At 49.4% G+C, this 26,132-nt stretch overlaps 2 long non-coding RNA genes across 8 annotated transcripts; one reads left to right on the top strand and one right to left on the bottom strand.

Annotated features, from left to right (window-relative positions):
• Nucleotides 1-1,638, bottom strand: LOC140687842 (uncharacterized). Its single transcript, XR_012062468.1, has 2 exons — nt 1,552-1,638; nt 1-402 (listed from the first exon to the last, which is right to left on the bottom strand). It is a non-coding gene; the product is annotated as an uncharacterized lncRNA (long non-coding RNA).
• A 27-nt stretch (nt 1,639-1,665) lies between these two features.
• On the top strand, nt 1,666-15,392 carry LOC140687838 (uncharacterized). Of its 7 annotated transcripts, none has more exons than XR_012062463.1 (5): nt 1,666-2,000; nt 2,413-3,509; nt 3,612-4,028; nt 5,334-5,494; nt 10,667-15,392. It is a non-coding gene; the product is annotated as an uncharacterized lncRNA (long non-coding RNA). The 7 variants fall into 7 exon arrangements; XR_012062461.1 differs by having other exon boundaries at nt 1,668-2,000; nt 2,413-4,028; nt 10,667-11,025; nt 11,440-15,392; XR_012062460.1 differs by having other exon boundaries at nt 1,669-2,000; nt 2,413-3,825; nt 3,899-4,028.
• Nucleotides 15,393-26,132: the final 10,740 nt, after the last annotated feature.

Here is a 26,132-nt window from a genome sequence, read left to right as displayed (position 1 = left end):
CCTGTTTTGAATCAGAATTGTTTTTATTTCAAATAAAATCTAATCTCTATGCCTGTGAAGAGGGGAGTTGTCCTGGTGAGCGTAGAGCAGCCGGCAGAGCTGGGGCGGACCCAGCAGCAGCTCCCGGGGGGCTGGGGAAGGGTGGGCGGCTTGTGGGAACTGCAGCATCTTAGACCCCCGCCGACCTGCTGGGCCAGAATCCGCACTTTCACCAGATCCCAGGTGACTGACAAGTTTGAGGAGCTCCGCTCTGAGGCGCCCCCGCCTTGTGCAGTGTTTGCCAAGGCGAACAACGACCCAGAGGTTGAGGCTGTTCTCACTTAGAGATGGAAATAAACTACAGGCGGCGTTACTTTCTCTGGCAGCTTATGAAGCAGGGAGAGACCCGTGGTCGATCACCGCCTGCCAAAGATGCGGGAAGTCACTGAACGCCCCGCAGGCCCCACTGACCTTCCCAGGAGCCACAGTGCCTTGTCTCTGACACTCAAGCTCTGCTGCTGGCCTGTCCTTGGGGGTCCCACCCTCCTCCATTTCAGAGGCAGCAATCGCCCACTTACCCTCCCCCAGCCCAGCGGGCAACCATGGCGGTCCCTATAAATACACTGGCGCCCCCGTCACCAGTGTATTTTCTGGGCCATCCTGGGGACGTAGTTAGAAGGTGGGTGAGCACGTTCACAAACAGCCCCGTCTCCCCGTGTTTGTAGGCCTCTTTTCAACATACCTAAGAATTCTGGCATCCTCACATCATTTCACACAAGCTACCTGCATTTCAGTCACCCAAACACGCAAACAGAATCATCTCCAGCTACTCAAGAGTTAAAAATCTCGGACGAGTGTACCATATTGATAAATTTCATCCCCAAACCACTGCAGAGGAATTGTGGCCCTGACGTCCCCAGAACTGAAATAGTTCCAGGCAGCCCTCCAAGGTCCTGCTTGATTTATGTAACAGAAACAAACCAAAGGCAAATGAGCAAACAACTAAGCCAACAAAACTTCTTGGCTGGTGACCGGAGGCCACTGGACTGACACCGAGGGCCCAGGTCACTGTTTGGAGTCACGGCCTCTCACCCGCCCCAGGGGCAGTTCAGAGACGCAGAACGAGGGACGCGGCACCTGTGAAGCAGGACGCTGCCCAGCAGCACAAGTGCACAAGACCCCTCTTCCCTCGGGGCGTCACGAAGGTCACCGCCCTGTCCTTGGATCCTGGCTCTAAGCTAATGTGACTGCGGGGGGCCTGGGGCTGTCTCTGTGGTTTACCAGAAGGGGGGGGCCTGGTGACGTTTACCTGATAAAAGGTTTCTCATCAAACTGTGTCCCCTGGGAAGCCATCTGTGCTGGTGCCCCAGTTCCTGAGCCGCGCCTTCGGCACAGGCATGCTTGGGAATCCCCGCGCTGCGCGGCGAGGGTTACCACAGAGGGAGGAGCTGAGTGGGAGCCTAGGGAAATGCCCCTCCCGACTGCAACGGCCGGTCAAGGGCAGTACCTGCCCCCAGGGAGGCTTCAAAGGAGGCCGCCCCTTGAGGGACGCAGGAGACACCGCCGACTCACCCCAGCCTGCGGGAAAGACTGGTGTGGGGACCACGTACAACCAACCAGATGGAGACGCTAACCCAGGCGCCCTGCCGGGAACAGACGACTTACTGGAGCGAATCAGGATGAATTCTAGAACCCGGCGTGCAGCTGGTGACCCAGGCAACACGCCTGCCTCCTTTACCACAGGCAGAGGATACCAAACACACTTTTATTTCACCTGGCAAGGATGGCAACACACTTTCACGGCCTTGCTCAGGGCGTCGTCCCTTCTAGGCCTCCGTGTCGGGTTTAGTCTGCAGAACACGTCACCACGAATGCACTGCCCTGAACGCGTAACGCTGGCGGGACTAGATACCTCGGTGTGATAGGTGTGCCCCGGCACGTGGGCGCTAAGCCCCTTAGAAACGCTCCCGGCTGGTGGCTTAGTCACATTTCCAGTGTGTGACGCAGCAGTTTGGGGCATGGTAAGTACCGTACCTCTTTGAAATCACACACCAGTTCTGTGCCTGGCACCCCCGTCAGCATCAAAGAGACGCAAAGGCTGATGCGTGTCTTTGCGTTACAGAGACAACCTGTTTCAAATTGGGTTGTACTGATCCAGGCTGTTTACCAGCTAACCACAAGGCAGCCAGTTTTGAGGGGGCCCACAGCAAGAGAAGCCCCTGCCAGCTGGCTCAGGCTGCAGCCCACGCAGCCTCATCACTTGGGACTCATGACCTGATCCCACAACAAAAGTCTGTGACAGCACGAGGTGCCGGGTGGGGCCCGTAGCAAGACCCGCCAGAGGAAAGCAGCCCCGGTCCCCAGGGTTTGGGATAAATCCCTGTCTGTCTCTTTGAGGAACAGGTCATTCAGTTTCTCCAAACCTGTTTCCAGACAGTGAGACAGGGCAAGTATGCGGATGTTGTTAAGGAGTCAGTGGAGTCAAACGAACTGCTATTTACTGAACACCACGGGCCAAGCACTGCGAGAGGCCCAGATGCAGCAGCGGCAAAGGAAGAACAGAGATCGAAGAGGCCGTGGTCAAGAGCGGAGCCCACAGGCATCCCAGACGCACGGTCAACAGTAGCTGCCACTGCTCACTGCCGAGAGCCACTGGTTGCCAACAAAGGCCTTCTCTGAACAGGCAGAAAACCACCGTACATTTCCTGAGGAGAGCAAAGAAGTGAAGGAGCGCTGTCGGGACACACAATCTGTCGTCACTCGGACACATCATGGCCCCTAGTGACTCACGGCAAAATGAACGTATGGTCCACTTGGGCAGGTAACTTTTAATCTGATGAAACAGGGGACAAAGCAAGGCCTTTGTTGTGGGACTAACCTGTAATTTGCATCCATGGCTTTCCTTCTCTTATGTAATTAGGATTTAGGGCATCAAAACCAAGACATATGATCTGAGTGTATTTGGGAGAACAATGGCCCAGGGAGACAAGGAATTGGGGTTGTTCCAGTGAACCCACGATCTGTGGCCACCGCAGAAGCAGGCTTCACTTCAGAATCATCGTAAGGAACCTGGCCTGCCAAATCCGTCTGTAGTTTCACACCCCTAGCATAAAGTTTCTACCTTTTATGTCTTGCCAGTGTTATTAAGACTCCTTATAATTAGCTGCGTACTTGATTAAACTCATGTGGGAATTTCAGTGGCAAACACACGGGATTCCGGTCGTGTGGAGCCTTGTCAGTGGGGAGACAGACAGAAGCGATCACACTGATTTAATTACAGATGATGCGACAGAGGAGCGCAGGAAGCTGTAAGACTACAACAGGGAACAGTTTGGGTGGGGGTCATGGAAGATGCGTCAGTCAGGGCTCTTATTGGCACGTAGCAGTGACTAATTCTGGATGATCTAAGCGGGAAAAAAATGTGCTGAAAGGCCGCTCGGTGCTCACTGGATTGCAGGATGGACTGGAGAACCCGGCTCAGAGCCTCCGCAGCCAGAAGGGACACTACAATCATACCACAAAATGGGCTGGTGAGGACACCGCAGCCCCGGGGAGCACGACTGCTGCCCTCTAGACCTGGTGCTGGCTCCCCAGACCACCCTCCTGACTCAGAAACTTGGCTCTCTCTTCAGGGCACCTGCTTCTTTGCATCACTAGCTCCTGATCCAACACCTGGGAGGAATCACTGGACTGGTAAAGCCTCAGCCACTTACCTGCCCCCTCGCTGCAGAGAGACTACGGACGCAGAGTTCTGTGCTCTTAACAGAAGTACTTCCCCTTAAGCCATAAGCTCCTCAGAGTTCTGAAACCTCACAAGAGAAGTTGCTCCATATATTTACTTTGAAGGTAACTAGGATGAATAAAACAACTGCCACACAGAAAAACAAATGTGATAATTATCAATTATTTTCTGAAGTAGGAACAGCACGAAGATGTTACCACCATGCTCTCGTTGGACAGTGTTTTGGGAGTCTCCCAAGTAACAAAATTGCACAAAAAGAAGCAATAAGTGGTATAAAAGTTGGAAAGGAGGAAGCCAAATCATTATGGTAAGATTTATGCTTTCATTTACAAAAACCCTAAATTTATTTAAAAGTAAATAAGGAAAAAGAATAGCAAAAGATATTATGTGGTGGTCAGTTACTAATTTAAGAAGCAAAATCACTAGTTTTCACATACAAATAACAACCAGTTAGATAATATAATGGAAGAAAATTTCCTATTTATAACTGCAACCAAAATGGTAACACGTATAGGACTTAACTTTTAAAAATGTGCATATTTTTACAGAAATAAAATAGTAAACCTCTACTACAGTACATAGAAAAACTAAACACAAACAGGAAAGAGGTACTGGGTTCTTAGATGGAAAGCTTCACAAAGATGTCAGATATTCTTAATCCATAAAATCAACGTGATCCCTGCAAAGACACCAACAGACTCATTTTTTATAATCTGGGCCTGTGGTTCTCAGCTATGAGTAGTTTTGTCCCCAAGAGGGACAACTGAGGCTCTCATGACTGGGGGAGGGGAGTGCTGGCTTCCAGTGGGAGGAGCCCGGGGATGCTGTTGTAAACGTCCTGCAAGGCAGGACAGCCCCCACTGCAAAGTGTTAACAGCACCGAGACTGAGAAACCCTGACGTGGAAGAACTGATCCTCAAGTCTGTGGGTGGCAGTGGGGAGGAGGAAGGGGTCACGCAAGACTACTTAGGAAAATCCGGGGGGAAAAGCATGAGTAATGTTAAGGAACTAGCCTATCTGCATATCTAAAATCATTCTGTGGCGCCTACAGTGGCTGAGACAGCAGGGCTCTCATCCTCGGCAGTACTGACACTTGGGCCAGCAGCTCTTTGCCATGGGGGCTGTCCTGTGCACCTCAGGGTGTTGACCACCACGCCATAGATTCCAGGGGCACCCCCTCCCCTCAGCTGTGACAATCCAGAATGTCTCCAGACTTTGTTAAGTGTCCCCTGGGGGAAAAACTGTCCCTGATTAATTACCACTGAAATGGACATATTAATGGAACTGAATAGAGGATCTATAAATAGACCTAAATACACGGTGAATTTGATGCTGTGAAATCAATGTGTCAAATCAGCTGGGAAGGGACAGATTAGGCAAGAAAAAGCAAAAGCAATTCAGTCAGCAAAAGGCAGTCTTTCAACACGTGCTGCTGAACAGCTGGGCACTTGTAAGTCAAAGAAATGAACACTCACCTAATCTCATGTCTTATACGAAAGTTAACTAGAACTTCTGGTTTCTGCCACAACAAGTAAAAAGCTGGAGAGTCACCACTTCCACACTCACAACAAGAAAAATCTGAGCAAACTGAAAAACCCACAACTCTTCTTAGATCTTTTAGAGAGCTGACGTCACAGGGCGGACTGCTGCCCCAAACTGGAGAGACAGGTGAGTAATCGCAGCCGAGCACAGAGGGCCACAGCCTGCTGGAAGCCACGGGAGCGAGTGACCAACGGGCAGGAAACTTAACTGGTGGTTGACTAGCTGTTCAAGGTGAGTGGAAACTAGCGTGAGGTCCAAGACGCCCGGCCCATCCTTGGTGGGGGAAGGAGGTGCCCACACATTTATGAGTTTTACCTCTAGGAGCCCCACCAGGCTCTCAGGGTGAAGTCAGAGAAAAATCTCCACCTGCTTCCAACAGGGGGAGGGGAAAAGTAACTATTTTAAAATACGCCCAGCGAGATCTTTTCTAATCAAATAAGCCCTTCCCTCAAAGGGAACTACTTTACCAGAGACTTAGCAAATGTGAGGGAAGGGGAGCTGCGAACTCCAGCCCCCTCTCGCCTTCCTGTCTCTCCTGGGTGGGCTGGGGGAAGGGAAGGCTGAGAAGCACTCATGAAGGTCACAGCCCATGGGCAGCGTCTCCCCAAGAGACTGAGTCTTGATCACAGGATCCACCACGCCTCCCCGCCAAGCCGGCAGGCTCCTGTACACTCAGGTATATGGGGTCCCAGCTGGAAGAATGACAGGGCTGAGATTCTTTTAAACAAGGAGTCTCCAGGGAAGCCCCAAGACGACGAATGACACAAACACAAGGACACCGGAGGGAACTGAAGACTGACGGCTGCAGCAGCAAACACACAACTCCGCCAGATAAACACAAAACCCCACATCCCAGGCCCTTTTGCCTCAGTTCCTCATGCTAATAAATCCTGTCTGGCTTTCAAAGTAAAATTATCCGGTATGCTAAGGAGAATGTTTTTAAGTCTAAGAGACAAAGGATCAGAACCAGACTCAGATATGTTGCTGATTTTTGTAATGATCAGACCAGGAATTTAAAGTAGCTCTAATTAATATGCTAAAGGCATAAATGGAACAGATGGTTAATGTAAACAAGAGAAATGAACTCCAGGAAAGAATCAAAAGGAAATGCTAGAAACTAAAACAGTAACAGAAATGAAGAGTGCCTTTGCTGGGCTCGCTAGTACACTGGACACGGGAAAGAATCAGTAAGCCTTAGGCTATGTCAACAAAAATTCCCCAAACTAAAATGCAGAGAGGAAAAAGAATAATTCACAAGGAAAAGAACACAATATCCAAGAGTCGTGGGACAATCACAAAGGGTGTTCGGAGACACACGATGAGAGTAACAAGAGAAGAAAACGAGGCATGGACAGAAGAAATATTTGAAGCAACAAGGCAGAGGTTTTCGAAAGTTAATGACAGAAACCAAACTATAGATCCAAAGGCAGAGAGCGCAAACCAGGATAAATACTGAAAAGATCTACCCCCAGGTACAGCATAGTCAAACTGCAGAAAGCCGCGGACAAAGGGAAAACCTTGAAAGAACCCGAGGTGGGGGCAACATCTTACCTGTAAAACTTGCTTCTCTTCAGTCTTTTTCCATAGACGGCATGACTGACGATGTACAAGATCCAAAAGCAACGGACAGAAGAAGCCCCCGTGACACGAATAAGCAGTCACCGCCAGGCCGCGGGACACGGAGTCACATCCAAGCGCCGACGGCTTTCTTCACACCAGCAACGAACAGGTGCGCTCGGGAATTTAGACCAGAACACTGTGTACATCAGCACTCCCCAGACTGAACTCCTTAGCTCTAAACCTAACAATGTACGTATGAGATCTGTATGAGGGAAACTACAAAACTCTGGTGAACAATTCTAAAGTAGAAATAAATAAATGGAGAGAGATTCCATGTTTGTGGACAGAAAGGCTCAATATAATCAAGATGCCAGTTCTTCCGAACTTAATCTTAGATTCAGTGCAATCCTGGGGCAATCCCACCAGGTTAATCTGCGGATGTGAACAAACCGATCCTGAAGTTTACATGAAAAGACGGAAGACCCAAAATAGCCAGCCCAGCACTGAAGGAGAAGAACCACGCTGGAGGAGTGACACGCCCTGAATCCACACTTACTGTAAAGCTGCAGTCATCAGAATAACGTGCTGCTGGTGAAAGAATAAACAGATAGATCAACAGAACGGAACAGAGAGCCCAGAAGTAGACTCACATAAATACAGTCACCTGATCTTTGACAAAGGAGCAAAGGCGAGATAATGTCACAAAGATAGTTTTTTTTTTTTTCAACAAATGATGCTGGAACAACTGGATTCCACATGCAAAAAGAAAATCTAGACACAGACCTTACACCCTTCACAAAAATTAACTCAGAATGGATCCTATGCCTAAATGTCAAACGTTAAACTGTAAAACTCTTAGAAGACAACATACGGGGAAACCTAGGTGACCGTGGTTATGACCACGACTTTTAGAAGCAACAACAAGGTGTGACCCATGGAAGAAAGAGCTGGTAAGCTGGACTTCGTTAAAATTAAAAACGTCTGCTCCGCAAAAGACAACGTGGAGAGAACGAGAAGACGGGCCCCGGATGGGAGAGAACGTTTGCAAAAGACACATCTGCCAGAACTGTTACCCAGAAGATACGAAGAACTCCTAAACCTCAACAGTGAGCAAGCAAACAAACTGGGCCAAAGATCTTAACAGATACCTCATCAAAGAAAACATGCAGATGGCAAATAAGCACATAAAAACACTCCAAACATGATACGTCAACAGGGAAATGCAAAGCAGAACAGCAGTGCGCTGCGACCGCTCACCTGCCAGAATGGCCGAGGCCTGGAGCACTGGCGACACCAGCTTCTGGTGAGGATGCGGGGCCGCAGGGGTTCCGACGCGCTGCTGGCGCAGGGGCAAGTGGGGCAGGCACTGTGGAAGACGCTTGACGGCTTCTTACAAAGCTAAACATAACGCTACCATACGATCCAGAAACCACATTTGTTACGTTTACCAAAAGGGGTTAAAAACGTATGTCCACACAGAAACCTGCAAGAGGGTGTTCATAGCATCTTTATTCATAATCGCCAAAATTTGGAAGCAAATAAGATGTCCTTTAGGAGGTGGATGGATGGATAAATTGTGGTACATCCAGGCAATGGAATATTATTCAGCACTAAAGAAATGAGCTGTAAAACCATGAAAAGACATGGAGGAGCTTTAAATGAATATTGTTCAGTGAAGAAGCCAATCTGAAAAGGCTACATATTGTGTGATTCCCAACTCTATGAGATTCTAGAAAAGGCAAAACTGTGGAGGCAGTGAAAAGATTGGTGGTTGCCAGAAGCTGGAGGATGGATAGATGGAGCGCTGAGGATTTAGAGGGCAGTGAAAATGCTCTGTGTGATACCATGATGCCAGACACATGACACTGTACATTTGTGCAAGTCCCCAGAATGTCAACACCAAGACTGAACTGTAATGTAACCATGGACAATGGGTGATTACAACGTGCCAGTGTGGGCTCATCCGCTGTGACAAGTGCACTGCTCCGGTAGGGGGTGTCTGCTGATAACGGGGGAGGCTGTGCATGTGTGGGGACAGAGGGTGTATGGGAACCCCCTGTACAGTCCTCTCAATTTTGCTGGGAACCTAAAACTGCTCTAAAAAAAGTCTTAAAAAAAGAACACATTGCCATTTATATTATCACCATATAAAAATGAAACTGGCATAACTCCAATAAACCATTTACAGAATCTGTATGAGGAAAACGACGAATCTCTGGTGAAAGACGTTAAAGAAGGTCCAGTTGAGTGGGGAGCTACCCCATGTCTCCGGACAGAAGGACTCAATGTTGTTAAGACGTCAGCTCTTCCCAGCTTGGTCTGCAAATTCAACACCATCACAATCAAAATCCCAGGAAGTTCTTTTGGGGATGTTGAAAAAAATGATTCCAATGTTTATCTGGAGGTAAAAGACCCAAAGTAGCCAACAAAATACTGAACCAGAACGGTAGGGGCCCAACGCTGCCGACTTTACACCTGCTGTAAAGCTTCGGCACCGAGGAGAGCGCGGTGCTGGAGAAAGGACAGACAAGCTGAGCAGCGGGACGGAGCTGAGCCCGGAAACAGAGTCACAGATAGTCAGCCAGAGTTCGGCAAGTCAATGGAGAAATACTGGTCGTCTTAACAGTGACGCTGGGGGAACGGGACTCCATGCGTAGGAAAATGGAGACACCACCTGCATTAAAATCCTCCCAAAGTTTGAATTAGTGGTGGTAGCGGCTTTCCCGAGAGCAATTTTAGAAGGAGGAAGTGGGGAGTGTGCGTTGGACACCAGACGTTGTTTTGCTATATTTGGGTGGAGGTGTGGGTGGGACAGCTGGGAAGAGAATGTTTTTGGAAAAGAGAAGAAATGCTGAAACAGGAGACTGAGGTCGCTGAGGAAAAGCTTTCACCCCACCCTCCTGCGCTGCACCTTGCCTCACCCCTGTCTTCTGATGACATCTTTCATGCACCTTAATTCCAGAAAGCCTCGCCCTGGAAAGCTCTCCCTGGTGCCCTGTTCATCTGGGCGAGCAGGTAAGGGACAACTCAGCACCCACCGCCCCGGAGTCCCGGGGTTGCATCATCTCCGTCTGACAGCTGCTGGCTGGGGTGCGCTGGGGCTCCCCGCCGGCGTCCTGGCCGAGTGTAAACAAGGACGCCTGGTTGGTTCCGAGCAGCCTGGCCGGCTGCCCGGGGCCCGCCGCTGTGCTGCTGGGACTTCACCGTCTCCTCTTGGAGCAGGCTCTGCCCACGGGCTCCCCAGCTCTGTGCCACAAGCGGGTCTTTGGCATTCGGATTAATTAATTTCACCCAGGTGCTCCCCTTTTCTCCGAGAAGTATTCCCACATGTGGGACTGACGGGCCAGCAGGTCCAGTAGAATAAGGCAGCACATGAAGTGTCTGTTTATCCACCCACCGGCCGCCTTTGCCTCCAGAAACAGCAGGTGCACAGAGATATCGCCTGCCGACATTCTGATTCTTTAGTCCTGAGGTCATGAATAGTCACATATGCTAACAGGCCACCCCCTCCCCTGCCATTGGTCAATCATCTGTTACCAACCGATTTCTCACCTGGAGTCGCCTCTCAGCCTCCAACGGGCAAACTGCGGTTCTAAATGTAATTAGACGCGCACTGTTCCAGCTGGTAGCTCTCCAGGCAAGGCTGGCCTTTGGAATTCAGATTCCTCGCACAGGCAGCCTTCTGGCTTGACACCCCCGCCGTGCATTTCTGAGTCCAGCGCTGAGACTGCACCAGGAGTCTGTCTGGGCCACAGAAAACGACCGAAAGCGGGTTTTCCATGTGGTGCTTGTGCGTCAGAAATTGACCCCAATTCATTACGTATTTGCTTTTTCGGATCACAGGGCCGAAGCAGAGCTGGTGGTTCTCCTCTCCTTTTAAAGAAGTTCCCCTGGAAGCTGTTAGCTGCTGTGACAGATGGGGGGGGGCTCGCTGAAGCGTGAGGCTGGGGCTCCCTTTCGTCCTCGCCTCGATTTCCCCAAGCAGCTTGGGAGCCCAATGAACTAAGTTTTCTCGGAAGACTGCATTTCCCACAGAGAGGCCACCCTTACTGTTGCACGTTGAGACTTCGTGGTCCTGGCCCTGCACATGTCTCCCCAGATCCTTGGCTAGTCATCCTTGGCTAGTCAAGGCTGGGCCTTCTAACGGCAGGAAGGTTCAGAGTCTGGGGACGCCCTTACATCCCAGTTTTTTCAAGCCCAAGGTGAGGCCAGATGATTGGCAAGTTTTGCGTTCCTACCACTGTGAGAAGCCCCCTAATATAGACATCAGAATAAAACGGCATTTCACTAGGGTGTGGCCCTCTGATTCAGGTGCCTGGGGGCCCCCTCTGGCCTTCACGGGGCCGGGGCTCCCGGGACTGCAGGGAAAAGTCCCACCTGAGCACAGGCTCCCCTTTTAAGCGACCATTCCCAAGGGGTGACCAAGGGGTGGTTGTTTGCAAGAGTGGGGGCTGGACAATTGACACACATCCAGACGAGGCTGGTGGTCCTCCAGGTACGGAAGGGAGAAGGGGGTGGGCTGCCCAGGGGGCGGGGGTCCCTCTGTCAGGGGCAGGATAAAGGGCACCATTTAGCAGCAGGAGGCCTTTGTACCAATGGCTCCGCACGCCCCCCAGGGATGGATGGGGACCACTTCCTGTGCCTACAGCCCCCTTTGCCGTCTCGCCACGCCAGACCGAGTCTCACCCTGCCCGGCCTCCAGAGTGAGATGCCTTCTTTACGTCCCTTTGGGTCTCCACCAAGAAGGACCAGTCCCTTGCTGGTGCCTAACTCTGGCTGCCCGCCTCGTCCTGTTACCTTCTGACTGCAAGTCTCTTCCCCAAGAAACGGCCCTGGCGACACAACAGTACTGGGCTGCCAAACGGAGAAGCAGCCCCGATGCGGCCTGTGGGTGGGCCTTCTGTAGTCACCACGTCCTCCAGCTTCTGTATTTGATGCTTTGGTATCTTGGGATGACCCAGGAGGGACAGCCCCTCCCAGGGTTAGCCGCGGCCGAGGGGCAGTAAGAGACCCACCCGCGAGGGCGCCTTTCCTGCGCGAACCCACCCACCCAGAGCTCGCAGCCCCGCCTCCTTTCTCAGCGCTCACACTTCAGACTTCGTCCGCCTGCCCACCTGGCCCAGGGCTGGGTGCCACACACCTGGGGGCCACCCGAGTGCCCCAGAGTCCACTGAAATGACTCCAACCAGCCAACCCTAAGCCTGCGCACCCTGCCCCCGGGTTTCTTCCCACAGAAACCACCAGAGGCTCTCTCAGTTTTTCCCCGGCCTCTGTCTCAGGATGGACCCTGGCGCTCCCCCCCAGGGCCCCTCTTGTCGCATGTGCCCCGCGTCTTGGGAGCAGCGAGCACAAGCTGTCTTTTCAATGACTGTCATCCGCTGACCTGTTGACCATGCCCCCACCAACTGATAACAAAACCTACATTTTAAAGCAGTCTCTGCCTTCTGTTAGGAAGGAAGTGGGCAGCCCTGGAGATGGTAAGTTCGGGGCTGATCCCGGAGCCGCCTGGCATGGGGTGTGGGGAAGGGGCATGCCCTCCCCCGCCCCGGAACACAGCGGCCCCGCTCCCAGGAGCTTCCCTGAAGGACTCTTCTCTCTGTCCCCCAGGAGGGAGGGCATGGAGGGCAGCTGCGAGCAGGTTGGGCACTGTGTCCAAGCTGGGACCCACTCCTCCACTAATCGGCTGTGAGACCTTGGACAATTTACTTAACTCTGTTTCCTCATCTGTAAAATGCGGCTAAAACTCCACCCACGTCATGTCAGAATAAAAGAGATGACGGGCGTGCAGCTCCCGAGCCGTGTCCAGCCCACAGGCACACCCGGCGAGCGCAGGCTGGGAGCCCCCGGCTGTGACCCGCTGGCCCTGCGCTGGTGGCCCGGGGGTGTCACCGCCAGCGAGCCCTAACTTCAGAGCCTTTGGGAAATAAGGAATTTCAGTATTACACCCAGGCGTGTAAAAACGTGCTGTCGCCTGGACCAATTTGGGGACGCAGCTCACTGGAGACAGTCCCCTGGCTGGGAGAGATTTCACTGTGCCTGCCCCATCCTCCGACGGCCAGAGCTTTCTCAGCAGCAGTGGTTCTCCAAGTGTGGTCCCCAGACCAGCAGAATCAGCGTCACCTGAGAACTTGTTGGGAACACTCACTCTGGGCCCACCCGCTGAACGAGGAGCTTTGGCTGTGGGGCCCGGCAGTCTGCACGCTAAGAACCCCCGCAGGTGATTCCGGTGCACCCTCAGCGTGAGGACCACTGCTGCATGGATGTCAAGCCACCCAGGTACTGCCGGAGCCAGCCAGGGGCCAGGACAGCCTCCCCAAGCGGCTGGGGATTTCCAGAACTTAGCACAAACAGAGACAAAGTAGCCACTCTGAAACCTGCTATCCCCAGGCCCATACAATTTATGTACATATTCCCACTTCTAACAACCGAGACGAACCCGCTTCCCGGTTCTGGACCCATGCCCCGGGCAGCCGCACCTGCTTCACTTACCTCTTCGCTCCCTGATTGGCATCCTCCCTCTGGACAGCCTTTCCCAGCGGCGTGTGAACATGCTCAAGTTTCCAGCAGCAGAGTTAGTGATTCTTCCCTGAGCAGACTCTCCGATGGCACCTTGTTGCATTTAGAGAGGATGTCTGACTGCAGGAAACACAGGCTCTCTGGCCTGGACATCATGGTGAATTTTATATCAACTTGACTGGGTCACAGGCTGCCCAGATATTTGGTTAAATGTTATTTTGGGGTGTGTCCACCTGGGTGCATCAGGAAGAGATGAACATTTGAATCAGCAGACAGAATAAAGCAGATTGTCCTCCCCAGTGTGGGTGGGCCTCACCCAATCCGTTGAAGGTCTGAATAGAACAAAAAGGCAGAGGAATGGAGACTCCCTCTCTGCCTGGCTGCTTGAGCTGTGTCATCGGCCTTCTCTTGCCCTTGGGCTGGAACTTACACCACCAGCTCTCCTGGCTCTCCAGCTGCAGACTGCAGAGTGTGGAACCTCTCAGCTTTTATCATCACAGGAACCAGTTCCTTACGACAAATCTCTCATAAATAAGGACATAGATAATCTTCTGTTTCTCTGGAGAACCCTGACTAGTACACCACTCCCACGTAGACATCTCTTCCTCCTGGACACCTTATGTGATAGACATTTCCAGGCTTCCTGGGCTCTTCCCTGGGCATGGGGACACAAGGGCCTCCTCCCGTTCCTGGATCCTGAACTTACCCTGGTGGTTCCACCCCCACTGCCCACCCAGCACCCTTGGTCCCTCTCAGGGACTCACACCAGCACCCACTCTCCTGTTTCTCCTCTGGTTCTTCTTTGTCCTCTCAGTCCAGGAAAATGTACCCCTCCTTAGGAGGGAAGGAACCACTGGGGAGGGACCAGCTCTGGCTGGTGAGGTTGGCTTCCAAATCTATCAGGAGTCTTAGGCTCCTGAAGTTCAAAGGCAAGCTTTTCCTTCTTGGCACTTGTTTCCCAGAGTTTTAACTCCTCTCTGAAAAATCAGCCAGCTGACTGGGTAGGAGGATACACAGGGAGGAAAGGAAGCACCAATGAATATTTCCAAGTGTCTTTCTCACCCCACAGTTTCAGTAAAGTCAAAACTGGTCTTCTTAGATCAACGTCAGCATTAACTAATGGAAACTGTGGTCAGAGGCACGGTGTGACGGGATGTGTGGGAGAGACGGTGACAGCTTGGCCAGCACAGCGACAGGTCTCTCCTGTTGTAGCCCTAGTGAAGCTGGTGCAGCAGACACAGCCACAGACCTCATCATCTACAAGACTGTTGGTTGTCCCCAGTACCCGAGCTCCTTTTCTTCTGTAGTGGTAGCATTTTCAGCTGGGTACATGGCAACCCAGAACAAAGACTATGTTTTCCAGCTACCCTTGCAGCTAGATAAGCCTTGTTGGTTCCAGCCAATGGACTGTGAGCATATGTGTTGTATGGTACTCTGTAGGAATGTTCCTCAGAGTCAATGTGAGTGGGCCTCTTCTCTACTCTCCACTTTGCTGACTGGAATGTGGATGTGATGGCTGGAGCAAGAGCAGCTTTCTGAACCATGAGATAGAAACCATGTATTAATGATAATGGAGAAGTAGGAGAAAAGGAGGCTGAGTCCCTAGTGATCTGGAAGCCACCACCTCACACTGGGCCTGCCTGCATTTTCCTGGGGGGGCACCAAACTTCTGTCTTGTTTAAGGTCCCACTACTTTGAATTTTCTGTTCTTTGTAGCTGTACCAAATCCTAACTAACACACAATTTGGTACCAGGAGTAGGATTCTAGAGGTGGTTTATTGAAAGTTGTGTGGCAGAGGTGGTAAAGATTCAATATGGCAGCCTGGAAAGTGGTAACTCCTATTATTTCAATTGCAACATAGCTGGCGAAACCACCAACTGTGAGCAATGCTGTTCAAGCCATATTGTGGCTTGCCTTCTCTGAGAGTCTGATAGTTTGTTCATCAGCCATTTGTAGCATTTTCTTTTAAAAATATTGCATTAAAATATTATTTATCTTGATTGCTGAGGGGTGTTTTTTGTTTTGTTTTTTCTTCTTTCTTTTTTTTTTTGGTGCCCTTTAAAATTTGGGCTTGAGGGAAGTGCTTCACTTGCGTCTCTCAAGTCCCAGGCTGCCGTGAGTCTACACCACACCCATCCAAGGGCGTGTCAGTAGGAGAGATTTAGAACAGTTCTCTGCGTTGGTAACTCGTGCCGTTTTAAACCAAGTCCTACGAGAGGGAAATTAACTCTGGTTACAGCTAGCTTATCTCGAAGCAGAGCTGACGGGGATGACTTTGCAAAGTGAGACTCTTTGCCTGTGCTCTGCAATCTAAATTCACTGAGAGTCAGCCATTCAGTCCCTCCGAGCAGAAAACATCAACTGCTTCTGCAGCCCAAACTTACAGGCTTCTAAGCAGTGACTTCAAAGTGCCAGCCTCTGACCACAAGATTTTTTTAAGCAACTTCCTCTCAGCTTCCTCTGGTGGACAACAGCAGCGTCCCCAGCAGCAAAGCCAAATCAAGGTTTTTGTCTTCCCGCGTACGCCTCTGGCATCAGATGGCCTCCAGGAAGCCACCATCGTGTCAGAAGAGAAGTAGCTGGCAGAGCACAAAGGCACTTAATTCAGTCTTTGGGTTTAAAACTTTGTCCAGACAGACAGTCATCTGTGGTTATTTGCTCAAGAAACCGACTAAAGCCAAATAGACGAAAGCTTACTTATTTTTTTTTTGCATTTTAAAATTGTATTATTTAATTACTTTTATTTTGTTCGGGGCAGGTAATTAGGTTTATTTATTTTTAGAGGAGGTACCAGGGATTGAACCCAGGACCTTGTGCATGCTAAGCATGCACTCTATCACTTGAGCTACACCCTCTCTCCCAAAAGCTTTTACTTTTGAGGAGATCAAATTACTAAGAAGTCATTGAGCTGGCCTGAAATAGCCCAAACTGCTCAATCCTTGAGCAGCTCTCAGAGCCCCACCTGGCCCAGCCGGGAGTGTCGGGCATATTCTCCAACGCCCCCTTCCGAGGCCGCCATGCAACACAGCCAGCAAGGACGTGCCGCCCCACAGAGGGCAGATCCAGGCACGGAGCACAGTGAGCGTGTGGTTAGACCGCGGAGCAGCACTAGGGTCACTGGGGAAGCAATGCTTCTGCATCCTGCTCGGGGCATCTCCTTGGAAACGTAACAGACCCAACACGATGTGCACACTGGTGATTTCATAATGCAAGATCAGGAGCCTCCGGACTCCCTCACCTGAGATCGTTAGCTCCAATAGTAACTTCAGAGACCCCCTCACAGGCATTCTGGACAAAACAGATGTTTGGTGCCCCCTCAGGAAAATGTAGGCAGGCCCAGTTTGAGGTGGTAGCTTCCAGATCACTAGGGACTCAGCCTCCTTCTCTGCTACTTCTCCATTATCATTAATAACGTGGTTTCTACCTCATGGTTCATAAAGCTGCTCTTGCTCCAGCCATCACATCCACATTCCAGCCAGCAAGGTGAAGAGTGGAGAAGAGGCAAAGTGTACACTCACATTGAGTTTCCATTTTCTCTACAGAAGAACCAAAGTTAACTAATAAAATAATCTAGATAAAGCTAGGAGGTTTCATGAGCCATGTCAACATTGTATGGCATTCAGACATCAGCTGAACATCCACGTCAACTGCAAAGCTACTTAAGACTTTGAAACAGTCTCTAAAATATGCCAAAGTGGATTTTTATTCATAACACACAGTGCACTTGCTAAAATCCTGTTTTCCCCTTTCTTTCTCTAACACTAGACAGCCCCCCAAATCCATCTTCCTGTGCCGTTTCTCTCTGTCTCTCCCCACCTCCTTCTTTCTCCCCACCCACTTCTGTTCCCTTTCTGGATTTATTCTTTTCCTTTGGTACAAAGATTCTGCCCTTTGAAATACAAGTAAATCGTTTCACGTTCCTTTCAATTCTCTGTCCCATGTTGATCAACGTAACAAAGTCACAGCCCCAAAGCTCCCCACACAAGGAGAAAGCATTCTTCTCTCAGGAAAAAAGCAAGACACCTCTGTGAATACTCATGTGCTAACAGTTTTTCCCCTGCCACACTCTGCTTACAGCTGGTCAATTTGAGAACCCTTAGGTCCCCTGGAATAATTTCATCCACTTTACCTTAAGAAACATCACACTAAAAGTAAAATGTTGTGACTTTAAGCCATCACTTGTTATGATCAAGATGATGATGATTGTGAATCTCTGGCTAAAAGGTGCTTATCCAGGTAAGCTAAAAGGTGGTTACCTTATCATCACCAAAATAAAATCACAAAATTTAGATATTCTCAAAGAGCTTCTGAATGACACAGAATATACCTTCACGCCTCCAGGAGCCTGGGACACCTAATGAAGAAACGCTGGTATAATTTATTTCACATATTTTGAAAGTTCTATCACATTTTCAAGAGCTATAAAAAAATGTTCTCAGGAATTTCAAGTACCAGCTGCTTTTCCTATAGACAGAATTAATGATAGTGACAGTGTTTGTTGTTGAGTTAAATGAGAAAATGTGTGGAAATTTCACAGCTTGTACAAGCATGAAGATTTTATATCATGTGAATTCACAAGTTCGTGGCTGATTCAAAGTGACAAAATTTTTTAATATTGGAAATCAGTACTTACAAGATATACTTTAAAATAACAACAAAAAGTATCACACCAACAATTTCTGGCCAGTAGACCAGCTATTTTGCTGTCTAATAAAATTTACTAACACAATAGGGTTTATTGATACTGCTTCTCTGTGAAACAGAAGTATTCTGGGAACAGATGCAGAAAAGATAAATAAATCTGTGGGTCTGGCAGAAAAGTTTAAACAAATGTGGAATTAGAGGACATCAAAGCAAAGCCAGTAATTATCTCTGGGACTGTGTGATTCCACATATGCCAATTAAGCAACCCAAGATGCATCAGATCCATTAACTATCACTGGTCAATTCAGAAGGCACCAATTCTGGATGCCTGCCAACCTAATTGGATATTTTTGTCTCTCCAAGACATAATTACAATGTGCTTATCTTGTGTTATATACACATTGAGACCAGGTTCATCGGAAAATATACTGAGCAGTATCCTGGGACTCACTCAAGCTGGAGAACATGTTCCTCTATAAAAATGAGGTATAGTCAACATTCCACATCCATGGGTCCCACATCTGTAGATGTGATCAAACATGGATTGAAAATATTTTTTAAAAATTCCAGTAAGTTCCAAAAAGCGAAACTTGAATTTGCTGCATGTTAGCAGCTATTTATTTACACAGTGCTTATGTTGTATTAGGTATTATAAGTGACCTAGAGATGATTTAAAGTGTGCAGGGGAATGTGCATAGGTTATACGCACGTGTGACATCATTTAATAGAAGGGACTTGGCATCCCAGGGAGGTCCTGGAACCAATCTTCCATGGATACCGAGGGATGACCACATTCAGGTACAGAAATGGCATCTCTGATCATGGTCCAAATACACAAAGGCAGGCACGCTGATGTGGAACTAACTGGCCCGCAGCAAAGCTGATCATTTTAGAACATGTCTCTGGACTGTTTCTTGCAAGTTTTACTCTTTAATGTCTAGACAGGTGTGACATGAAGTCAAACCCTAGGTGGCAAAGAAGTGGTGCGCTGGTCATGTACCAGGGAGCTGGGAGGCAAGTGTGTGGTGCAGGTGAAATGGGAGGCTGCACATATCACATGGCAGAAGCGGTGAACTCACAACACAATGACCAAGGCAGGAGGAACCTGAGACCTTCACTCCCTTTGCTGGATCAGGGATTCTCTTGAAGCAGAGGACATGGGCCCTTCATGCACTTTCCCCTAATGGGAACATCTCACAAAACCACAGTACAGTAGCACAATAGTGTAAGATGTTGTCACTGACACAGTCAGACACAGAGCATCTCCATCACCACGGGGATACCTCATGCTGCCCTTTACCCTTTACAGCCACACCCACTTCCCTTTCATCCCTGCCCCCTCCTTAATCCCTAGTACTAATCTGCTCTCCATTCTGTGATTTTGTCATTTCAAGAATGCTATGAAAACGGAATCATACATGTAGTTTGGGGGGATTCATTTTTTCATTCAGTATAATTATCTGTAGATTCATCCAGAATGTTGTGTGTTAGCCAATGGTCCACTCCTTTTTACTGCTGTGTGGTACTCCACGGTGTGGATGGACCACTGTTTTTTGAACAATGCACCCATTAAAAGACATCTGAATTGTTTTTTAGTTTGAGCTATTCCAAATAAATTTGTATAAACATTCATGTGCAGATTTCTGTGTGAATATAAGTTTGCATTTCTCTGGGATAAATGCCCAGGAGTATAACTGTTGGGTCACATGGTAATTGCATGTTTAGTTTTGTGTGTGTGTGTGTGTGTGTGTGTGTGTCTTTGTGTTTGTGTGTTTTAAAGAAACTGCCAAACTGTTTTCCAGAGTGGCTGTACCATTTTATATTCCCACCAGTGATGACTGAGTGATCCAGTTTCTCCTCATCTTCACCAGCATTTGGTGTTGTCACTGTTTTTTATTTTAGACATTCTGATGGGTGTGTAGTAATATCTCATTTTGGCTTTAATTTGCATTTCCCTAACGGCTGATGATGTTGAACATCTTTCCATGAGTTTATTTGCCATCTGTGTGTCTTCTTCAGTAAGATGTCTCTTCGTGTCTTCTGGCCATTGTCTATTTGGATTGTTTGGGTTTTGGCTGCTGAGTTTTGAGATTTATTTATTTATTCCAGATTCTGGTCCTTTGTCAGTTATGTGGTTTGCAAATATGTTCTCCAAGTCTGCAGCTTGCCTTTTCATCCTCATAACAGGGTCTTCTGGAGAGCAAAAGTTTTTAATTTTGATGAAGTCCAATTTGTTTTTCCTCTTCTTTTGGTGCCCAGCCTCAGAACTCCTTCCCTGCTCTGAGGTCCTAGACCCCAGATCTGCAGATTTTTCTCCTGTAAATGTTTCTAAAAGTTTTACAGCTTTACTTTTTACACTTAAGTTCATGATCCATGTGGGGTTAATTTTTTTATAAGATGCCAGAGTTAGTCACTTTGTTTCCCTGAAAATTTCCCAGACTTCCTTGCAAGCCTAGCAATGGGTCAGAATCAATTTGGAGGGGAGGTGCTTATCCAAAATTCAGTTGTATTGTAATAGAAGACCCCACTAGAATATCCCTTTAGACTATCTAATTCACCAAACTCCAAATTTATTTTAATTCCTAAAATAAGTAGGTCAGGCTCTGTCACTACCGAACATTAGATTGCCAGCGCGGCTTTCGCCCCCCCCCCCCCCCCCCGCATCTCACACGCGGCCTGCGAGCGCCTGGGGACGGGGAGGGCTTTTGTCTCCGGTGGAGACCAGGGCTGGGGCTCTCCCTTGATTCTCTGCTTCAGGTCAGAAGCCCCTTTTGCTCTCTGTGTGGCTCTGCTCACATGCTTGTCTGCATTACAATTTTAAAATTAAACCAATTCTCGCAAGACACGATGACCTGAAAGGATTTCGACAAGAAAAAGCAGCGCATTCTCCGGACTGCGGGTATTACGAACACCGCAAGCACGGAGGAACAGCGAGACCGCGGGAAACAGGCCCCTCCGCGCCCGGCGTGCGCCCTTACCCAGCCCCGCCGAGAGTGAACGTGGTGATGACCCGGTCTGATCGGACAAGGGCTGGGCCGGAAGTCTTCAGGATCGCCAAGGCAGCTTTCTGAAACGTGGATTTACTATGGTTATCAGTGAGACCTGCCCTGAGCGGGTCTTGTTCCGTAGCGTATTAGCCATAATTGTGCACGCAGGTGTGCGGGAAGGAGGCCTTCAGCTGCACGAAACAGAAACCCACCCACGGTGACCCAAGACAGAAGGAGGTTGCTTTCCTCTGGTAGCAAGAGTCCTGAGGCAGGCGGGCAGCCGGCAGCCGCGTGAGGGAGTCATCACGAGCCCCGGCGCCTTCCGCCTTCTCCCTCCGCCTTCCTCACCCAGTGGCCTTTGTCCAAGACTGCAGACACACGTCTCTGCCAGGCACCCTGCTGCACTGCAGGCCTGGCGAGGGGCACAGAGAATATGATGGTGGGGAAGGTATGATTCCAGGTTTCAAGCAGCTTTCTGCCCAGCACATTTCCTTAATGACTCCCCGTTTGTTTTTTTTTATCTTCCTTCTCAGAGGAATTCAAAGCCAGAGTCTCTGAGGGTGTATGTCCCAGGCTACACAGGAGGAACTCTCTATTGCCTTCATTTGAAGAGTCATTTTTAAACCACCTGGCCATTCCCTGCTACAGAAATCACTAGTCACAGCTGTCAGTTTGTCACTGTTAACGAGATAATGTTAGTTTCATCATTCTTAATTTACCATAAAACTTAGTGTCAGCTCTCCTGTCAGCAAAAACAATTCAGTGATGGGAAAATGTTAACATTAAGAGCATACTATCCCTTAGTAACATTACACGTGGTTGACCTCTGAGTTTCTTTAAGGATGTGATACACGCTCTCGTCACTACGGGGCTGTCACCTTGCTGAGATGCTTCACGGTGGCATTTTCCTGGCACTGGTGACTCCACAGTGATGCTGAAGTGTCTTTTCCCAAGGGTGGAGCTGCCACCAGGGATCCCAAGGTGATTCGTGGGCATCTTTCCCTCTAGAGAAGAGGGGAAAATGCCAGCACCACTTCTGCAGAACTCCCTGGACTGTGCCGTGTGTGTGTATAAATGTGAATCTTAAACACAAACAGCCACAAGCACACGCGCACACGCAAAGGCGAGGTGGCCATGAATGACAGCCCACGTTTCCAAATGGCCAAGAAATGTACATTTCTTTAATTTCTTGAACAGTTTAATTTCTGTTTGGCTAATCAGCCACGAAGACATGTCAGCCTCCGTCTTCACGAGCACCTGCCACCCCTACAGCGGCCGGAGCGCGGCTGCAGCACCCCACACAGTGGCGAAGCATGGGAGTTACAGGGAACCCCCCCTTTGCCATCTGCCCACACGAGTCGCCATGGAGACCACCCACCACCCCAGGACGACAGCTCCTTCAGGGCCGGCGGCTCTCCACCTTTCTGAGTCACGGCGGGGACACTGACACCTTCCCAAGGCTGTGCGTCTCCCGAGATGCCCACCTCCCAGCCTCCTCCTCTAGGGTCTCACCACCTCCCCACACAGGTTTCCTTCCTCCCTGCCCACTTGCCTCCTAGGCCCCGGGCAGATCCTCCTCCTGACTGGGGATGGGGAAACTCCGCGTTCTCCACGGTTTCTGGCAGGACGTTCTGTCCGTGCCCCACATCCCTTCACCTGCTCAGGCTTAGAGTTAGAAACTAAACTAAAAAAGACTCACAGTGATTTCTGCGTTTGATCCAGACACAACCCTCCCCTCAGACAATTAACCAAGTACCAATGAGCCTGTATCTGATTGAAAGTAGTAGAAAGGAAAGAGAGAAATGTGGAGAGGGGAAAGGTCAAAGGTCAACATGTCAAAAATATTTTCCTGCCGTAGGTTCTCTGTGTGCGGATAAATACATACATCTACACACATGGAGGTACATACGTATACAGTCTGCGTGCAAATGTCCTAGCCAGTGTTCGTAATTACTGTAACAGAAGAAAAATTTAAATTATGCGCTGTATTTCTGTTACTACGTTCAATTCCATGTTTTTCGACTCTCACTTGTCTTTAGAAATGGAGAAAATAAAACATACTAAAGCAGTCTAAGTCTTGCTTTTCCCCTCCAAAAAAGTCCTAATTGAACTGAGGTTTAGGTTCTAAGTGTAAGGATACATATAAAAAATTAACAGGAAATTACAACAATTCAACATGTACAGAACTTTATGCAGATGTAACTCAAACAACATATGGTCATGTTGAGCAGAGAGACTCGCGGTAATTAACATATGTAAATTGCTTTCCATTTTACTTGCATGTATAAGTTAATCTAATACTTGCAATAGCCCTGAAAAGTATGTTGTGATTACCAGCTCTGTTCTACAGATGAGGGGGGACATAGGACACAGAGATGAGGCACTTTCTCCAAATTCACACAGTCAGTCGGTGGGAACCAGGGTAGAGGTGGTTCATGCGGAAAGTCTGCCCAAGCTACAGATTCCAAAGGGAGGCGAAAGACAAAGAAGATAAAGACGTGTACTATGTGAGGATGTATTTTGTACAATGGAATGTCTTGTGTAACTATCTCGATTGGTACGCTAAGTTGTGTAGTGATACTGTGGCTCTAAATCCAACTTACTCGGGATCTCTGGGGGTGCACCCCAGGGACTGGTCTTCTTAAAGCTCCCCAGTTGCCCTCTCATCGGCAGCCAGGGGTGAGAACCACTAGTCTTTGTGGCTGTTTTGTACACAAGCGAGGGTGTACTGAGTGGCAGAGGGAGAGGCGAGCCTATCAGAGCAGAGGGAAGGTGGAGCTTGAAGAGGTTAGGCATTCAGAGCTGCGGAGGGGCAGGTGGGGAACCACCTCCATAAACCGTGTTTTGACAACGGTGCGAGTTCAGAAAGCACCATTAATGTTGGACGTGATGAAAGATCAGTCCCTTTACTTTCTATCAGTATTTTCAGATATGCCTGAATTTACAATAAACTTACTCAAAAAATTTTAAACACTTTAATTGGTTTCCCAGCCCTTTGGAATCTCTGTTCCCCCAAAAGGATAAAAGCTGCAGAGAATTTTACAGTTTTTGAGATGACCAGAATATGAAAACGAATATATGTATGTATATGCATGACTGGGACATGATGGTGTCCACCAGAAACTGACACATTGTAACTGACTATACTTCAATTTAAAAAATAAATAAAAGAAATAAAATCATAAGCTATTTACTTGCCATGGAAATGTACAAAATGGAAGCAAATAAAAGTGGTTCTGGAAGTTTCTTAACCCAAACATTACATGGCTCGTGCTAGGTACCGTTAAATTGATCTCCCAAGCAGGTGTATAGAATTACACTCACATCAACCTTGTATAAGAGATTACAGTTCTCCATATTCTTACCACACTTAGGTGGTCACTCTGACCATCTCAGCTTGTAACTGCAGGACTCACCACGGCAAGGGAACAAGCCCATGGAGAATGAGGGCCGCTCGTCCCTGCTCTGACCTGAATGATACACACGCTTGCGGGACGTGCACGATGTCGTATACTCCCACAAGAACCCCATCAGTAAGACGCATTATTATCCTCATTTTGCAAATCAGAAAATTGAAGCTTAGAAAGGTTAGTTGATTTGTCCAAGGTCGCAGAGCAAGTTAGTAAAGGAGGCTGGATTCAGACCACCGTCTCCAGGACAACAAAGTCCGTACTGACCACCACTGCACTCACCGATCCCACGCCCCGACCCCGTGTTCGCGACGGCCAGGAGTTTCACGCACAGCTTCTTATTGATTCTGGAAACAACCCTGCTGGATGGACAGCGTGCCCTCCTTTCAGAGCGGATGGCACAGAGGTCTCTGACTCCCAAACCCCACGTGAGAGCACTCAGTCAGCCCTTTTTCTGCTGTTTCGATCACAGCGTGTGGATTCTTTGGACTTCCCTCAGCTAGATTAGGTTTATGCATGATACTTTGGGCCACACCTGCATTTTACTGGGGCCAGAATGATGCTTACAGCTCTAGTGAGATCTTCTTAGATGATCTCCGGGCTCAACTGCACAAGCGCCTTCATATCAGAAGATGTGACGTCCTTGTACTTTGAAGCCCCTCCCTCAATTATCTATTGTACTTCCTTCGTCTTCCTCCGACAGCACGTGACGTTTTCCTGGTTCTGCCTCATGAGCTCGGCATTCACCACCCAGGAGGTCTTTGTGTCAACCGCAAACTGGAAGATTGAAACACATGCAATGAAAAGTCAAAAGGGACGGTGGTCCTTGAGGAAGAAACTCTCAGGAGTAAGGTTCCCAGCTGTGTGGTTCCTCTGGGTCCAAACTAAAAACTCCACGAAGCCATCCCCCGGAGTTCAGCGGCACAGCGGGTTCGGGAAGTCTGGAGACCCGCCTGGCTGATGTCACAGTGGCTGGTGAGTCCAGCTGCTTGCTTGTCAGGTAACTTAAACGGCTGCATTCTCAGGCAGAGAGCCTCCGTGACCCTGTGGGCCTGGCAGGAGCCGTGGGTGAAGTGGAGGGAGAGTCCTGCGTCTCTAAGAGACCATGTGAACAGCAAGCAAGCAGTGCATGCTGGGCAGCTGGCCCCCGAGGCAAGCGGTCCACGCAGCGTGGATGTTAGGATTATGCAGAAAACCTGCATACCAGTGGTTTAACTATACAGTGTTTTGTGTGCTTGTCTGTTTTGTCTCCGGAATAAAAGTGGTCCAAAGGTCGGCAGAACGTGGCTGTAATGTTGGTTCCGTGACGTCACCAGTGACCCCGACAACTTGGAGCTTTTCTGCGCCCTGCTGGTGGCATCGGTCCAGCAGAGAACAGCTGCTGTGACTGCAGCATGTGTCCCAGGCTGCAGAAGGAGCGCAGCGGGCAGACCCCCGCGCAGTCTCGTTAACCACCCACCCACGGGGAGACGGGAATGCAGCTTCTCAGCTGGCGCACGGCTGTCTTCCAAAGGTGCCGGTTCTGAGGAGCAAAGGAGAGACGGTGTGAGGAGGTACGTACGCTCTGGCCGCGGCCCCGCGAGGACTCCGGTAACCGCAGGCGCTCACAGGCCCGGGGGCCGGTCAGCCGAGGCTGAGGGGATGCCCATTTCACTGTGTGTCTGCCCTCCAGGGGGCAGGCCAGGCCGCCCCCTCCGCCCCCCGCGGTCGCTACTACAGTGACGTCACCACCGCCCCCAACAGCCCGGCCA

This window comes from Vicugna pacos, chromosome 20, assembly GCF_048564905.1.
Source record: "Vicugna pacos chromosome 20, VicPac4, whole genome shotgun sequence".
NCBI classification, from domain to species: domain Eukaryota; kingdom Metazoa; phylum Chordata; class Mammalia; order Artiodactyla; family Camelidae; genus Vicugna; species Vicugna pacos.
Note: the sequence above shows the minus strand (reverse complement) of the source record. Positions and strands in the feature narration are given on the sequence as shown.